Here is an 18,329-nt window from a genome sequence, read left to right on the forward strand (position 1 = left end):
CAAAACTCTATTCCGGAGTCGTCTACACAAAAGTCAAAGTCCGATCAATTTTTTCAACTTAAACCTCCAACTTAGGGATTAAATATCTCATTTCACTCCGAAACTCACCCGTAACCAAAATCAACCACCCCGACAAGTCACATAACCACAATATAATATAGAGAAGGCAATAAATAGGGGAACGAGGCTAAAATACTCAAAATGGCCGGCCGGATCATTACATATTCCTGATTAAAACAATACTAAATACTTAATTTGTTTAACTATTTGATATTATTTTTAAAACTTTACTATTAAGTATTTATTTCCTTCGTAACGATTTGTTTGTTAACTTTTATATTTTACACAAAAAATACGATAACGTCTCTTTTGTACTGTCAACTAATTATTTTATGATTCATATCTAATTTTTGATTGTTATCTAATAATATATTTACTATACACTTAATAATTGATTAAAATTTGATCCATAATTGAATACTCTAATCGGGTTAGTTAATGAGGACATGTAGTTTTTGTTCTACACTAAAGAATTCTAAAGAGCAGTAATATCACACTACTCTAAATGGCCATAAACAACATTAACTAACATAAATTAAAATTTAGCATCAGTTTTACTATACTAAAGGGCACTACATAATACTAAAAGGCACTATATAATACTAAAGGGCACTAAACAATGCTAAAGTCACATATTATTATATATAGAACACTAAAGTCACATATAACACTAATTATTCAACAAATGAACAATATACACTTTTCATAAATTTTTGCACGTAAATAAACTAATCCGGATAAAAATAAAAATAAAAATAAAAAATAATCATAAAAAGCATACAATACAACGACTACTTACTCAATTATATACATGAGTTATACTACAACAGTGATTTGGAATACCTCTTTTTCGAGTTTTTTTAATTGAGAAAGAATGAAGTTTTGACCACCGAATAAGCCAATACAAGAGTTTCATTATACGACAACGCCTTGGATCGAGTGTTAGATCGTTAAAATAATCACGGGACAAGATTTTGGGGGAGGAATGGGTTCCAATGGAGTTGGAAGAATTTGGGGGGGGGGGGGAGGAGGGGGGCGTTTTTTGTATTTTGTCGTGAAGAAGGAGGCTGGATTTTTTTAAATAGGTATAGCGCATATATTATATGCGCATATGCGCTATACCTATCTGTCTTTTCAGATTCAAGTATAACGCGTCTAATATATGCGATATACTAAAACTTTGACCGCCTTTCGAAAATCAGGTATAGCGCATAAAATACATGCGCTATACCTTAACGGACAAACGTGCCGTTAAAATATGACGCCTATATTTTATACGCTATATATAAAAAGGTTATTAGTTGTTTTTCACCAATTTTGATACTTTGAGTCCAAAAAGCCATCATTTTGGTTCTGGACTCAAGAAACGTAAAGACTACCAGGGGGATGGGAGGCAAGGAATGATGACCCTATTACTCTAAAACTGCTCTATTTTTCAGGCCTTTTGTGTATTTGCGTGCAGCTATATATGTCCTGGCTGTTACCTCCAACGAGTCATTTAAGCCTCAGACACAGAAACAAACTCTTTGGACAAAGGGCCAAAAGTGACTTTAGTCACACAAGTCACAGTCTTACTTAACTACAAGAAAGTATGATATTTGCACAATGTTTTAGCTACAAATGAAATATTGTTGACAGAAATGAATAAATGGGAACAATTCTATAAATTTGTTGCTATAGAATAGACTTTTTTGGCAACAAAATTTTATTGTTGGCAAACATGTTAATGTTGTTGCCATATTCTATGATTTAGATAATAAACTTTAAATTTTAAAAATGTTCTAGCAACAACTGTGGTATTGTTGCCAAATTTTAATAAATGGCAACAACTAAGTTTAATTGTTGCAAAAAATAGAACTTTTAACATAATAAATTAAAAATATAAATAGAATTGACAACAATAAATTCTTTTTGTTGGCAATACATATTATTTAACCAATAAGGTGGGTGGGTGGTGGCCTAATTTTTTTTAGTTTTCCGCCAAAATCAAACGCGGCAAACCTTTTGCTTTTTAATAACTTTTCTCGAATTTTTAGCGCACTCTCTCGTAACCACCGATCTGGCTAGGGTTTTTCTTATCAGCAATTCTTGAACGAGCTCCTTCTCTGCTTCATCCTCTTCGCTGCATCGTATTACTGCTAATCGGAGAAGAACCGGTAAGAACTCTATTCAAATTGCTGGAATATCGTTTTCTATTGCCTTTTATCGTTGAAGTACTTTGTTGGTTATGGGTATCTTAAATTCTGATTTTCCAGAATACGATTTATAATTTCTTCTCTTCTAATTCCTTATGCTTCAGAAAGAAACTTTGCATAAAGTTTTTCTTTTATTGTTGTCCAATTTCTTGTTCTTTTTGTTAATGGATCTTTTCTATTGTTACTTCTAGCATAATATGAATGTGAAATAATATTTTCTCGAAGGATTTTACGATACGAGATTATATTGAAGGTCAATAGTTTTACACTTCAAGTGTTAATACCGATTTTGTGAGAAGTTTATCAATTACTTGCTGTTATTTCTGGTGTTGGATATGTTTGGTTCATGAAAAGTTTTCTTTATGTCCCCTGTCCAATTTTTGGTTCTTGAATATTTTATTCATGTGTTTTGCTATTCATTGAATCCAACGTAAAGTAAATTTTGGATTAATCATCAGAAGCGTGGAATATTACTAGTAACTGGTCGTAGTACGAGTGATTTGCAATTGTAGATGCTTTCAACTTTGGAAAAAATGCACTGTTTTACTAAGTATTTACATTATTTGAAAAATCTTAGAAAATTAGTATTTCATTCCCTTGCACTCTGTTTATATATGAGAAAGTGTGAAAGAAAACAATTATCCAACCATAGTTGAATCGAATCAAGTTGGCGCTCCTATGCGATTTTTTTAAAGAAGAGCACATACTCTGTCTTGACATTAATACTTCTGTGATTCCCACATTAAACAAGAGTCTCAAAGTAGAAATTCTGTCTGCCTAATATACAGAGCTCAAAGTGAAACTTTTATTTGTCTAATATCGTCCACTAATATCCATAGCTTATCTGTTCTAATTATTTGGCTTTCCAGTTCAACTCAAAGCCTTATGTTTCTAAGTATTTCACGTGTACGTTCGACTAGTCCAATAATATAATTCCTTTTAATATGTGTTGCAGCCTATCATGATGATGGATGTGCATGTTTCTAATAATGATGGAATTGTTGATGTAATCTCAAACCCACCACCAGGTAAGTTAATTCATTTGTTAAAATTCTGCCCTATAAAATCTCTAGCTTGTATATGTTATGTATCCAATACTGGAGAGGATACTGATTTGGACCCAGTTGTTAGTGCTGCATTTGTGAAAGTTATTGGAGAAACGTCAAGTTATTGCCGTGGTCAAGGATCGAGATTTAAGTCAACAAGTAGGAGATCCATGAATGGAATATAAGAGAAACTGCAAGCACAACAAAAAGAGGTAGAAGAAGAGCGTCGTAAACGAGATAGTGTAGAATGCCAGCTAAAGGATGTAAAAATTCAGCTTGAGGGGGAGCGGAAAAATCGAGAAGCCATGATGCGTGACCAAAAACTATTGAAAGAGAGCATGATGGCACTAACATCACATATACTAAGTAATGGGGTATTTCAATTACTTGCTTTTGATCCTAAGAATATTTCGTTCAAACTACACAAGAGTAAAAGTGGTAGCATCACTTTATGTGTTAGTCTCGTCACACACAGATATAGAATTCATTAGAGATAAAAACTCTCTTTTTGATGGATCATATTTTCTAAGAATATGAATTTGAAAAAGTTAGTTTAAATCCAAAAAGCTAAGTGGACTTCTCTCTCTCAAGTTTATATTTCTTCACTAGAAATTAAAGTAGTAGGAGTAGTAATTTAGTAAACATGCAAGTAAGCTGTAAGATGGTTTACGTGTTATTTTGTTAGTTTTCTTTCATGTGGTTGCGATAGTGGTTACTGTGAAGTGTTAACAATGTGATATTTATGGGCATCATGACCTATTTCCATATTATACTTGTTTATCTCTTGAAAACTCTAGGAATTCGATCTATCTTAATAACTGCTGGCAGCAGTTGTTATGCAGTGCTGATACAATTGACATGTGAGTTGATATTTTTGTCCTTGGTACTATAGGGTCATTGCTTCTCTCAAATGTGGTATAGAATTGTAAAATAGATCCCGTCTGGGCTGACAGTTCCATTGTCTTGTGTCGTGATGCTGTTACAGCGAATGATTCTATACCCTCTGATTAAACAGAATTAAACAAAGAGACAGAGAAAAGAAAACACTTTGATTATGGAACAGAAGATATTAAAGTAGTCGAATCCATAAATTACTCTTGTCGCACTATCTCTGTTTCTTCCTTGTTCGTATATAATTCCTTTCCATTGATTTGTACGACAAATTAAGTTATGTAGTTTTATTATGTTTAACAGAATGGAGTTTCTGCTGCAATTCTCAACATTATTTCTAGTTTAAGTGGTTCAGATGACGCAAGTTGTTCAAGACTTATGGATGACATCACGGTAAGAAAACTTTGCCTAACTCTTGTAAAAGTAAATTCCTTTGTTGATATTGTTCACTGTCATGTTTGCATTCTTCTCAATTCAAAAAGAAAAGTTGCATGATCTTGGACCTTTGAAAGGTGATGCGCTTGCTCTTAGGCTTTATAGTGTTATGTTGCAATTTTTTTGTTCTCTGTCATATGAGCTCAAAAAGAAGAGTTGTTTGATCTTGGGCTTTTAAAAGATTCTAGACTAAAATTATATACAGAGAGTATCTTATACTTTGGAGAAAAAAGGTAAAAGAAAATAAAGAAGCCAGGTCTAATGTGATTTTGTGGCGATATGCAAAATCTATAGTACATAGTTAGCTCTCTTCTTCTATATTCTGGTCTCACGATGAAACCTGTCAGTTTTCTGATTCTAGGAAAGTAGCGTACATCACGAAGGTCTAATACCACGACTGTTAACTAGGCTACTAGCTTGTGGGTAGTCAAAACATGCGGACAAGCTTAACTAATGACGAAGTATAATACTAGATCTAAACTGAATATCTGTCTGAAGTAGATAGCAATTCCACTCCCACCCATGGCCATGAAGTCAAGGAGCATCTATGGATACTAACGGGACGCAACCCGACTATCTTATTTGATGAGTTCTTGTTTACTGCTATTATTACAGAGTGTTCCGCAGCACCAATACCATAAAAAATTGTTGTATATGAAACTCTCTTGACCAAAAGGAGCTTTAGGGATCTCAAAAGTCTTCTTTTATCTTAAAATTCAAGTTACTAGTTCCTTTAGAGTCAAAAGATCAATTAATTATGATAACTGTCATAAACTTGGGTTCTGATTACTACTTACTAGTAGCAGAATATAAAATTCATATGCAACTATAATATGTATATATTATAAAAATCTTCTTATATCATTTATTGGTGCCTAAATTCTCTCTTTTGATATGTGTACTTTATAGTTTTTATTTATAAAAGATATAACTATAATTTATCTTCTTTTGTAGGATGAGCATGAGTAAACCAACATAGCTGGCAATATGGTTCATCGATGTACAAGTTACTGGAAGAAAATTTGCTTTTGGGATTGTTATTAGATTAGAAATTATGACTCTAGAGATGTTCTTGTTCTTTTTTGTAAGTAAACACATTATGTTTTAGTGGTAGTTAGTTTTGAAAGTATGTAAATAAATACTTAGTGCTTCAGTTGTATTGACTTTTGCAAATATATATCATATATTAATTTATATATACATTTGTGATGTTTTAAAAGATAGAAAATGTGAATTGTTTATGTAGCAACTACATATTTATTATTGTTAGCTGTACAACAAAAAATGTAATATTGTTGGCAAAAAGTGATTTTATATCCACAACATTACTTATTGCTAAAAGCCTTTATAACTAATTATTAACTACCATCCTGCTATTTTTTTGCCACAAGTAATATTGTTAAGAAAAAATAATAATTTATCGCAACAATAATTGTTGTTGCTAAATATTTTCATAAGCCACAAATGTGTGACCAAAAAATAATTTATGGCAACAACATTTTTTGTTGCGTTAAGACATCTTTTTGCAACATCTTTTGTTGTTGCAACAACTTTTCCCATCAGCATTTATTGCAACGACATGCAACAACTTTCCTATTGTTGCCAAAAGTAATTTTTGCAACAATATTCAATATATGGCAACAAAAAATTTTGTTGCAAATTTCATACTTTCTTGCTACTTGCCAAAAATCCCAGAAAAGCTAATGGTAAAAGTTATGTACAGGATTGGTAAAAAATATGAGGAAGCATGTTTTTGGGACTGAACTAGAAAAGGTTAAAACATGGACTTAGCCTTTTTGTATTTTTCTTAATGTTATCATCACTTTAGGGACCCGTTTGTCCGCTGAGTTTTTTTATTTCAAAAACGTATTTGTCCTTGAAATTCTGTAAGTTTTTCGAGATTTTTCAAAAATAAGTTTTTCAAAAATCAAATTTTTTCTCTACTCACAAAACTGTAATATTTTTTCAAGTGAAATGCATGTCCAAATATAATTTCAAATTTCAAATATAATTTTTCAACTTAACTCCAAAAATATTTTTTTTTTTCAAAAATTACAATTTTTATCTCCAAACTCCTATTATGTTACCTATGCATGGAATAGAGTTTCCTCTTTTTAATAACTTTGAACATGACTTTTCTCCTTAATATAGTAGTATGAAGTTTGAATCAACTCAAACAACTTGTTTAACAAGAAGAAAGAAAGATCCCACATCAGTCCCTAATAATCATTGCTAAGGGTGTAGAATACTTCTATGTTGTTGGTAATCAGAACATTGCCAAACTGAAGACTATCTCTATCAAATGCAAACCTCAGTCCTGAATGCAGTCGCGATTAATTCTGTGGATGTAATAACGATAAAGCAAGGTGACATTCCTCATAATCCTATCATTTCTGATTGCAGTTTATTGTTGAATCAGTTTGGGAACCCAATCATATATTAAGAACAATTACTGATAACAAAACCAAGCGTCGGATCTAATAAAGGAAGGTGCAAAGAAGAAATTTTTTGACGTGCTTAAAATATTGGTAGTTCATCAGATGTTTGCCACTCACGGTGTTTGGGCATATATTTTAGAGACTATGTTTGAAAAACAAATTATAGTATATAATAATATTAGTAATTTGGAAGTCACTACTAGACTCCCAGAGAGCTCTAATGCTCTCGGTAACTTCCACATATGTATATATATATATATATATATATATATATATATACGTATCTATTTCAATGGCGGATTCACCATTTTTTCAAATTATGGGTGGTCAACTATTTTTGATCTGAAAATTACCATTGAGATAGGGTACTCATAATGTATTTATATGAATTACTAGTTCTTTTACATAAATAATAGTGTTTGGTTCTAAAAGTAACGATGATCTATTTCACCACCAAAAAAAATAGCTCAAACAAATTGTGTACGGACAAAATCGGGGATAAGATTACCCCCGATTTTTCGGTAAAGAAACGAAAAGACAGTCCGATATGGCCTCGGGTAAAGCCGAGGGCTCCCACATGTTAGAACCCAGGAGGGATGAATGATGCGCCAAGAATCGGACACGGCCAAACTTTGGAAGAATCAAGTTCCGGCAAAATAAAGAACCGAGACTAAAGGAAAGACGGTTGGAAAGGACAAACGAGGGGCCGAAATATCCGCCCTTAACCAGATATTACGGCGCAAATCTCGCTCAATATCAGCGGTGTATCACGGTTTACCAGAAGAGAAAGATTTTTACCTTATTTAGACATGTATTAAGATTAAAACTCCCTACTATATAAAGGGGAGAACCTTTTTATTTTTAGACCACTATTAGCACACATACCAAAGCAATAAAATCAATTTTTATTCTCTAATTATTGTTCAAAGTGTTCTTCAGCTGCTTATTTGTTTAGTTGCAACTGAGCCCGTTTTGAGGGCTTGATCGGAACCAACTTTTAGTGTTGATCATAAAGCCAGGCTTAATCGTCCATCGTGTTTGGTTTGGATCATTTTGTTTTACTTTAATTAGATTATTTATTATTTTTAGATCATTCGTGTTAAATTAAATCATATATCCTTTAAACCGCGTATAAATTCAATTGTTACTCATTTTAAGGGTAAAGAGTTTGATGCCTACCGTAGGGCTAAAGATAATATTGGTGATTTAATACGTATCTCTATAGCACACCATATTTTACACTTGTTCTTTGAAGTTTGATTTCAGATCTATTTTAAATGTCAAATTCTCAGTCTGCTCACTTGAACGTTGACGTCGAGTCAGGACACCATGGTGAAAACAATAACGTGGTGCCAAGGAATGACGCACCCCATGTGGATCCTAATGGTATCCTAATCGCTGACTTAGTCGACGCCAACTCACAATTTGTCATCAATATCAACCTGTCAACTGATCCCAAAAATAGCGTTTGCGGAGCACCCCAGCCATCATCTCGAGAAGTGTCCGAAGGGGAAGGTGATGGAGTAAGCTTATGATTAATTTTTGAAATGCTACAAGCTCAGCAAGTGGCAATAGCACGATTGTAGAGTCAAAATCACACACAGAATACGGCCGAACTCGAGCGGGTTAAAGAAAACGTTTAGAGAGACGAACAGATTGTTACAGAACCAAATGCGTTCGAGCATGGAGAGACTTCCGAGGTGATGAAAATGCTCAAAGCACTAATGAAACAGGTGGATTCTGGCGAAAAGAAGATAGAAGCAAATGACAAGAAGGTAGAGACTTACAATTCAAGGGTGGATCAGATCCCGAGAGCGCCTCCAGTATTGAAAGGATCGGATTTCAAAAAGTTCATTTATAGACCTTTTCCCCCGAGCGCGGCACCGAAGCCAATTCTGAAGAGGTTCCGAATAGCCCGATATTCTCAAATATAACGGGACCATATATCCAAACGAGCATGTAACCTCCTATACATACGCAATAAAAGGCAATGACCTAGAAGACAACGAGATCAAATCAGTGTTGCTGAAGAAATTTGGAGAAACCTTATCCAAAAGGAGCAATGATATGGTACCATAACTTACCTCCAAATTCTATTGATTCATTAGTTATGCTTCTCAATGCCTTCGTTAAAGTCCATGCCAGTGCTATCAAGGTTGAGACGTCGGACATTTTCAAAGTCAAGCAAAGGAACAATGAGATGCTTAGGGAGTTTGTGTCGAGGTTTCACATAGAACGGATGGACCTGCCCCCAATTACAGATGATTGGGTCGTTCAAGCGTTTACTCAAGGCCTCAACCCCGAAGTTCTATTGCTTCTCACCAATTGAAGCAAAGCTTAGTGTAGTACCCCGACGGTTACTTAGGCCGAAGTTCATAACAAGAATCAATCAAAAATCAGAGTCGAGGATGACCAACTGGGCGACACTCGGGGTCTATTTTCCCAAACATAGATAACGACATGTCTAAATGAATTGTGGATCAGGAGCCAAGGCCGACCCGAGATCAGTATCAGCCATACACCTCGGATAGAAGGGGAAATGAACCCGGTCGCCACCCAATCAGGAACAACATGAGAAGCGACCAAGGTCTTGGAAACTGAGGTCTGATGAGTATAGAACAGTTTCGACAGATCACTTGGGGGTAGAGAAGCCTTGAGACTATCGGAATATGACTTCACCATTGATGCAACGAGTATAGTGTCGGCCATCGGCCGCATAAAAGATTCCAAATAGCCAAGGCCACTCTAGTACAATCTCGCACAGAGGGATCACAACTTGATATGCAAATACCACAGCATTCACGGTCAGAGGATCGAGGATTGTCGACAACTAAGGGAAGAAGTGGCTAGTCTATTCAACAATGGACATCTTTGGGAATTCCTAAGTGAGCAAGAAAAAAATCATTTCAAAAACAGGGACGCCAACAAACAAATTGAGCAGGAAGAACCTCAACACGTGATTAGCATGATCATTGGGGGAGTAGATGTCCCACAAAGGCCAATGATTAAGCGCACCAAAGTTTCAATCACAAGGAAAAAACACACTCAGGACTACGTACTAGAGGGGTCCATCTTGTTCAGTGACGAGAATGCCGATGGAATCATTCAACCTCATAACTATGCATTGGTAATATCAGTACATATTAATAAATCTCGAGTTAAGGGTGTGATGATTGATCCAGGTAGCTCGGCCAATATCATCTGATAGAGATTCATAGAACAACAGGGTTATTGGACCAAATCGTACTGCAGTACGAGTATTGAATGGGTTCAACATGGCATGCGAAACAACGAAGGGCGAAATAACCCTACCGATAAACACCGTGGGAACCACCCAGGAAAAGAAATTTTATGTAATCGAGGGGGATATGAGATACAATTTCTTGTTTGGGAGGCCATAGGTCCACAACATGAGAGTAGTGCCTTCGACCTTGCATCGGGCATTGAATTTTACCACACCAAGGGGAATCAAAATGGGGAACAAACTTCCGCAAAGGAGATGTTCGTTGTCGAGGAGGTGATCCTGATGCCCGCAATCACAACATCAAAAGGTGAGGAACTAGTCAAAGTGAAAGGAACCAAATAGCAATCACCGGTCCTGACACTGACCGAGTCGGAGGAACAGAGGGAACACTTAATGAACGAGAAAGATGATTTTTGTAACACCTCAAAAAATTTTGAAGTACTTAAGCGCTAATAAGAGAGTTGATGTGTGCTAATTATATTATTTTGTGTGCAAACGAGGACCATTAATATAATGGATATCAATTGGATATGATAATAAATGTACAAGGTATATTATAAGTGATGTGGGGTATAAGAAGATCCCTAAGTCCAAGTCAAGTTAGAAATTACATGATAGACTAAAAGTTCCAAATGAGTACGCACAAGACCAAGTTTCTGGACGAGCAAATCTACACACACACACACACACACACACACACACACACACACATATATATATATATATATATATATATATATATATATATATATATATATATATATATATATATATATATATATATATATATATAAGGAGTTATGTGATGGATGACCTATCAAATTAAAGATCTTCGAGTCTAGTTTCTAACGCTTCAAACCTTTCATCATTTGGACACTCCTACAAGAAGTTATGACCAAATTACCAAAGGCTGGCAAAATGTGATTTTGTGGCTAATTCTGCGACCGCAGAAGTGGTCTGCGGACCACAGAAGTGGTCTGCGGACCGCAGAATGGTCGCAGAAGTGACCAATGCAGCCCAGTTCTGGGCATCAGTTTTGTGGTCCATTGTGCGACCCGCATACCCATTATGTGGTCCATTTTGCGACCGCAGACCTGAGTTCGGAGGTTTAATTTTCCTATTTTCATTACCCGATCCCATTGTGGTAAATAGGCTTTGGGGCTTATTTGGGGGCAATTATCTGATGATTTTAGAGTGAAGTGAGTGTTCTAGAGAGAGAAAGTAGATGAACTGTTTTGTTCACTAAGATCTTGTTCAAGCCTTGAAATCCAACAAGGAAATCTCACAAGATTTTCACTCAAGAAGTAAGATTCAAACCTCCGGTCTTCAATTTCGAGTTTGGGGTAAAAGATAGGTGACTGGGAGTATGATTCTTGGGTGTAAGAGTATTATGTATATATGCTTGTACCAATAAAGTTTGTGAGAAGATTGTTGATCTCAAATAAGTAAGGATTGGGTTGTGGAGTGAAGGAAATCTTGTAGAAGAACCTTGTAGCCAAATTTGCACACCTAGTGTTTGATAAAATGCTCAAATGAGCTGAAACTATGAATATCTTCCTAATTTATGTTCAATTTTGTTATGTCTCAAAATAGAATGAGATTGCTAGAATTTTCGGAACGTTGTAGTAATTTAAGGAAAGCTCAAAGCGAGGTATGTTGGCTAAACTTTCTCTCTTAGAATAGATATCCATAATGTTTCCGTAAGATCAAGTATGATTGGCTCAAGATTCCTAACTTCTATATTTTGGGTTATTACATATAAACTTATTTATTCCGAATGAGCCTTATGTCAAAAGATAGATGCTCAAAGTATGGTTTGCATATTAAAATATTGTGCCTTTGAGTCGTGTTTTAAATGAGAACTAGTATACCAATTGGGTGAGAAAAACTCGATATGCTTAAGACTCATAATTGCTCATATGTGTACCTAAAGACTTGATTGGAAGTGTCTTGTTGTTGAAAATCTTTAAAGATACTTGAAAATGAAATAAACAGATTGAAGAAATAGAGTGTGGTCAACGTGCCAAGAATTTAAGTTATGATTGTGGCTAATAGTGCAAATAATTTGAGAGGATGCGATAAAGAATATGAAATGAGCCTCGACTCCACTGTTTTAAAAGTTATTTGGAAAATAGAATTTGCCTAAGAGCTTTTATACTCATTTCATGCTCATATGTGTACCTAAAGTCTTGATTGGAAAGGTCTTATTGTTGATAATTTATAAGGATGGTTAGAAGTGATATAAGTGAATTGGGGATAGAAAGTGTGGCCACCGTGCCAAGAATGAAAGTTATACTTATGGCCAATGGTGCCAATGAAATAAAATGATATGAGAAATGTTATGAAATGAGTCTTGATTCAACTATTCAAAATTGCCTCCGAAAATAGAATTGTCTAAAAGCTTATGTACTCAAGTCATGTCCAAATATGTTTGTTCTAACTAATGCTATGCTTGGTAGGTATTTCCAATATGTTTTGAGCTCTTACATAATCATGAGTTTAAATAGTGTATTGCCCTTTTGGAAAAAAGTATTTCAAGAATAAATGGTGTGTTACTCGTTTAAGATTTTAACTTGTGCTTCGATTGCCAATTATTTTACTCCATTTCTTGGAAAGAAATCCATTATGTTTAAAGTCTTCATTACCAATGAACCTAAAGTTGTGATTTTCGGAATATTCTATACGTTAATATTTATGATGATGGTCCATGAACGTAAAGAAATAAAAGTGCGGAATATGATATACGGACACAGTACCATTAATGAATAATAATATGTATGGCCAAGGGAGCCAATGAAATAATGATGTTGTAAGTAGTTGAAAGTAATTGTGAAGTGATATATGGTGTGAAAGGTTATGAGATGAACGTATTTGTACTGATGTTTCCAATGTGTTATAAGCTCCTACGCCCTCATAAGGAGAGGCTACGGTATTCCTAAATATTTTAAATGTACTTGATATCCTATGATCACCCATGACAAGTACAAGTAAGTGATAATATGAACATGAAATATGGTCGTTGCCTAAATGAGAATTATGAGGTGTTGTATATCCCAATGGTTTTAACCATAGTTGTATGCTTCTGAAATAATGTATATAAGTGACTTCGATTGTTAAGTCCCCAAGAGTAATGTACCCTAGATAATGACCTCAAGATGTTAAGGGAGTGAATAATGAGATGGAAGGGAGATGTCCTATGCTAAATGTATATGAACCTTAAGAAAAATAATTGGGCTCCTGAGTCATTGAAATTGACTTATTGATTTACCATACATGTGCTAATGTAATGAGTTGTGTTCCTCCATGATGAGCATGGACATGAACATGAAGTGTTCCAATGATATGGGAAATTACGACCTTAAATGTAATGTTAATCACGCCGCTTTAAGTTTATATGTGGTATTGTGATATACCTCCACCCACATATATTGGGGTAAGGTGGCAGGGCCGCTTTGTATAGAGATTATGGTATTGTGATACATCTCCACCCGCATATATTGGGGTGAGGCGGCATGGCCGCTTTGTGTAGAGATTGTGGTATTGTGATACACCTCCACCCACATATATTGGGATGAGGCGGCAGGGCCGCTTTGTGTAGAGATTATGGTATTGTGATACACTTCTGTCGCACCCCATTTTCTCGCGAAAGCGGATTTAGATGTTGTGACAACTCTTTTTGGATGGGAGATAGAGTGTTAAAAGAAGAAGAGTCGCCACCTAACGGTTTCTGAGGTGCGTTAGGGCACCTATTATGTAGATAACTCTGTTTGACTAGTCAATGCCACCAAAGATCGGGTAAGGGCTCAAATTACCTCAAAAAGAGGTGTTAGGCACTCTTCGAGGTCCACAACTGTGGGTCCCGGCCGAACTTAAGATTATGTGGATTAAAAATAGGCAAGATAAACAAAGAGAGTAAGGGTCAAAGAAATATATTATAACACAATGAGAAATAAGGATTACAAGGATATAACTATGACGGCCTATATTAGACGGCTAAATGTATAAAGAAGAGAGGGGGGTCCTAAGTTTTTTAGCCTAAAAGATCATCCCATGCAAAATAAATAATACTTCGCAACTCCCTCGAGGTGTGGAATTACTCATATTATTCAGCGGGCACAGACTATCATCTCTTGCTACCTGATTACTATATTAAAGTTGTTTACTTAGGCTCTCTAATTCAATTCTAAGTCGTGCCCTATGCGTGCACCGCCCGTCCCGTGTCTATGGTCCAGGAGGCATTGGACCTCTATTTAGGGCGGTTCTAGACTTTATTTAAGCTGCTCAAAATGATAAAACTAGGCGACATACAAAACAAATTGGACTTCATGTAAGGACAGTTAAGGGCTCAAGTTAGCCTCCACACTTAAACAACAAATGCACGCAAAACAGGTTCTCACATTAGGCGTTAGACAGTTTCAAAACTGAGGCGAATTAAAGCCATTAAGCCCTATAGACATGGTTTCTATATGACCTTGGATTCAAACGTGCATGCAGTTTCAGATGCAAGGTGCCACTTTAAACTTATAGACATGTTTTCCAAACAACTATACATTTTAGGGGTATTTGGTATTGCATGCTGATTATTGTAACTATAAGTTATAAGAGATTAAACCTATAGACATGATCTCTAGGTGATGCAGTAGTTGGCAGTGATAACCATTGGAAATACTCAGAATTACTCAGCTTGATCCTATGGGCATGCTTTCTAATATTGGCATGGCTAAGCAATGAAACAATGTTTGGAAAGTTCAGAATTAACACTTTAAATCAAGTAGTAATACTCTATAGGTAGGATTTCCGACGATTAACGATTGCAACTGATATTTTTTTTATAATTAGCCCCTATAGGCATGTTTTCTAAGTGAGCAGTATGATAACAATAGCAAAACAACCAATTAAAGTACTATAGGCAGGATTTCTAGATGAAGATCAGTAGAACATAAGATAGTATAATCCTATAGGCATCGTATCTTATGCATATGTTGTAGTTATGCAAATTGAAAGAATGGTCATCGATATTTTTATTTCCTATAGGCATGCTGTCTAGCAGTAGACATAGGAATAAATAAAGTACTTAATGCTTTGATAGTAGGCAAGTTGTGTGAGTGTGTGATTTTCCTAATGGCATGATTTCTACCAGTGCACATGGAAATTGAATGGCATATATATAGCAAGTTGGACAACAAGTAGACCATATGAACCCTATAGGCATGTTTTCTACCCTTTCATGCAAAATATTAGAGTATACCCATTTCTTCGATTTCACTAATACCCCCAATTATTTATTACAAAATTATTACAGACCCAATGATGAATGTAATTACAACATATTATACAAGCAATAGCAGCAGGCCTATAGTAGGCCCAAAAAGAGATACCCAGTATTGCATGTGCCTTCAACAAACGCTTTCTTCACAAATAGCATGTCCAGATCCCAACATGGGGCTACATTCATCGGCACAGCCCAGAAACCATAGAGGAACTAAAACCAAACCAAACAGCCACAAATTCAACATATAACCCAAACACTGAATTACATAGAAGTCACTTAAACAACCTAGTATGCAGATTCAATAGATAGAATGAGGGAAGAACTGAGTGTCAGAGACAGCTAAAGTCTCAGTAGTAAAAAGAGTGGCCAAAGAACCCCATATCCTAGTGTGTCAGCGATCAAAAGGGTCTCAAATGGACCCCGAGTAGTGCTCACACTAGGGAGGTTAATAGAGAAAGTCTTAGTGGCCTTGAATTTCAGCCTGCCAAGAGTAATAGATTCGGAATAGTGTAGGCAACAAATGAGAGTAAGAGAACAATGGTTAAGGAATAGAATTTGAAGAGACGTACTTGTAATTTATAAAGCAGACATAGCAAAGTTGTCTAAAACACAGAACATGCTAGATAAGAAGGTCAACAAGACTTAGAGGTAAATGATTATTACAGGTTCAACACTTATCAAGAGATAACACATTGGTAGAAAGCACATTGAGAGTTAGAGGAGAAGCAAATTTCCTGAGATCACAAGGTTACAAAGGTGCATAATACCAAACAGGTCTAGATAAGGTACTAACTTAAAGGGTTAAAGTGTAAGGGTCCAAATCATGCTGAATATCTTCCACAACACCAGAAAGTAGACATGCCAATTTATCACTAAGACAAACAATCTCAAATATTGTAAGGAAACACAGATTAAGATAGCCACTCTAAAGTCTCAAATAATCACTAAAGGGGTAAGGAATTAAGTAAGCCAAAGACATGTTGAGTGACATAATAACAGGGGAGCAAGTCATAGATTATAACACATTACAGATGTGAGGCAGTCATTGCAGGAATTCAAAGTAGAGTAGGAAAGCAAACTCATGTCAAACAGTAATGTAGACATTCAAGTACAATACATTAGGCTAAATGAACTTAAGAGAGTTTAAATTATTCAGGTGAAGCATATTCAAATAACATATCTCAAAAACTAGAGATTTTAAGTAAAAGGCCAAATGCTAAAGAGGTTCAAATCAGAATACGAGTGCAATGCTAGTAAAGTTACACATAGAGATGGCCTAAGAGCACATTTAGGTCATGAAATTCAGAGGCATGAATATGCAGGACATGAACACAGAAGAATGAAACTGTAAAGCCAAGAGACTTACCAGTTATCAGTTGAATAAACGAACAACAAGAAAGAACAAATTCCATAGTGCTCTGAATGTCAACAGAGAGCAAGAACCCAGATTCTTAGTGCGTCAAAGTTTCCAAGGGCTTCAAATGAACTTAGGGCAGTGCTCGCACCAAGAAAAGTTGAAAATCGAATCCTGGTGGCCTTGTCTTTCATCCGGCCACGAATCAGAGTATAGAACAAGAGAATAAGATAACAATAGAGTAATCGCTTTGATTTTTAGTAAATTCGTGTAATTACAAATCTGTCTTAAAGGGGAAAGGGAATGGGTTTATATAGTAGTAGGAATCAAGCAAACAAACAAAGAAATTAATCAATCAAACATAAATATGGAAAGAAAGTATCACATGCTATCAGTAATGGAACGGGTAAAAGGAAAAGTATAAAATTCTGAACCCTAATTCGATAGAAATCAAGGAATCGACCAAAGGTTTTGGTGAGTCGGCTTCATATCACCTTGCCATGAATGTATATAGATGGAATATCGTCCAAATATCGAAGGGTGAAGTTTATCTCCCTTGATTTGTATGTTGATATTTGCTAAAGAATGGGGCAAATACTAAGTAATACCACAATCTTATAAGTAATATTTAGGTAACACATAAAAGATAAGAAAATCATAGAAGGAATCCATGATTGAGACGGATTTAGAGAAGATTGAGAGGGCGGCTAGTGTTTCGGTGGGAGGAAGGAGTGTTTGAGGGCGGCTGATGAAGAGAAAGTGGAGATTAGGGTTTGGGTGAGGGGATATAAGGAGAGTGGTGAGGAGTGTTGTGAGCTGTTAATCATTTTTTATCAACGACTGGGATTTGAGAAGAGCTGGGTCGGTTTTTGGACCGGGTTAGGTCATTTGGGATACTGCGGTTATTGGGCCAGGGGTCTATTTGAACCTTAATGGTCCGAAATTAATCCTAATTTTGGACGAGATTTTTTAAATAGGAAATTAAGGGAAAATAATTTAAATAAAATAATTAAATAAATTATAAAAATGCTATTTATGCAATGTATATTTTAAAATAGTAGTAGAAGATTATAAGAATTTAAGATATTATTTTGACCTTGAATAAAATGATGAATGCAATAAAATTGCAAGATACGAGCTATTATTGCAAGATTGTGCAAATGGCCTAAAGTACTAATGTAATTATAAAAATAGAGTAAAATATATGAATCAAGTATTGTAGATGCAAAATAATAATTTTAGGTAATTAAGTCATCACAAAAATAATTAAAAGGAGTAATTAATAAATATTTAAGTAATTTAAATGCAGGAAAATTAATTTTAAAACTTTGAAAATTATGGAAAATTATAGAAAAATTCTTGTATGGATTTGTAACTAAATAGTGATTAGAAAA

General features: G+C 35.2%; 1 long non-coding RNA gene across 3 annotated transcripts; it reads left to right on the forward strand.

Moving 5' to 3' along the window:
• Positions 1 to 2,018: 2,018 nt before the first annotated feature.
• LOC104103898 (uncharacterized) lies at positions 2,019 to 5,827 on the forward strand. Of its 3 annotated transcripts, none has more exons than XR_688004.4 (5): positions 2,019 to 2,216; positions 3,211 to 3,283; positions 3,387 to 3,675; positions 4,496 to 4,585; positions 5,582 to 5,827. It is a non-coding gene; the product is annotated as an uncharacterized lncRNA (long non-coding RNA). The 3 variants fall into 3 exon arrangements; XR_688005.4 differs by having other exon boundaries at positions 2,020 to 2,216; positions 3,387 to 3,667; XR_688003.4 differs by lacking the exon at positions 3,387 to 3,675 and having other exon boundaries at positions 2,030 to 2,216.
• Positions 5,828 to 18,329: the final 12,502 nt, after the last annotated feature.

The sequence above is a fragment of the Nicotiana tomentosiformis genome, chromosome 4, assembly GCF_000390325.3.
Source record: "Nicotiana tomentosiformis chromosome 4, ASM39032v3, whole genome shotgun sequence".
NCBI lineage: Eukaryota > Viridiplantae > Streptophyta > Magnoliopsida > Solanales > Solanaceae > Nicotiana > Nicotiana tomentosiformis.